General features: G+C 39.0%; 1 protein-coding gene across 1 annotated transcript in view; it reads right to left on the bottom strand.

Moving 5' to 3' along the window:
* sdcbp2 (syndecan binding protein (syntenin) 2) overlaps nucleotides 1–426 on the bottom strand; it is a 21,683-nt gene that overhangs the window by 12,731 nt on the left and 8,526 nt on the right. The gene's annotated exons all lie outside the window — the stretch shown is intronic.

Here is a 426-nt window from a genome sequence, read left to right as displayed (position 1 = left end):
TGACTTTAAAAAGAGTTAAATGCAATAAGTTGCAAAAAACACCTCTTTCCCATCTCGTCTTGCTGTCTGACTCACACCTGAAGCGCGCACACAAGCCGCATCTCGCGCAGCGTCTCTTCAGTTCTGATGCACACGTGCAAAGCGCGCGCACACACACACAGAGAGCGCGCACACAGAGAGTGTATTTCAGATGGCGCGCGAACACAGAGTTGATTCGACACTGCTGGTCACTTTCAGAAGTTGTAGTGATTCTTTCTTTTCCAATAAAAAATGTGAAACAAATTGGTTATATAATTTTCAATTTTAAATATTTTAAAATATAATTGAAATTGATTTTACACACTTTAAGCAATATCGTATCGCATATCGAATATCGCATTTTTTAACAAGGTATCGCATATCGCATTTTTCTTCAATATTGCACAG

The sequence above is a fragment of the Sinocyclocheilus rhinocerous genome, unplaced genomic scaffold, assembly GCF_001515625.1.
Source record: "Sinocyclocheilus rhinocerous isolate Xijiao unplaced genomic scaffold, SAMN03320098_v1.1 scaffold565, whole genome shotgun sequence".
In the NCBI taxonomy this organism is placed as follows: domain Eukaryota; kingdom Metazoa; phylum Chordata; class Actinopteri; order Cypriniformes; family Cyprinidae; genus Sinocyclocheilus; species Sinocyclocheilus rhinocerous.
The sequence above is the reverse complement of the archived record's forward strand: the minus strand, read 5'-3'. Positions and strand labels throughout refer to the sequence as shown.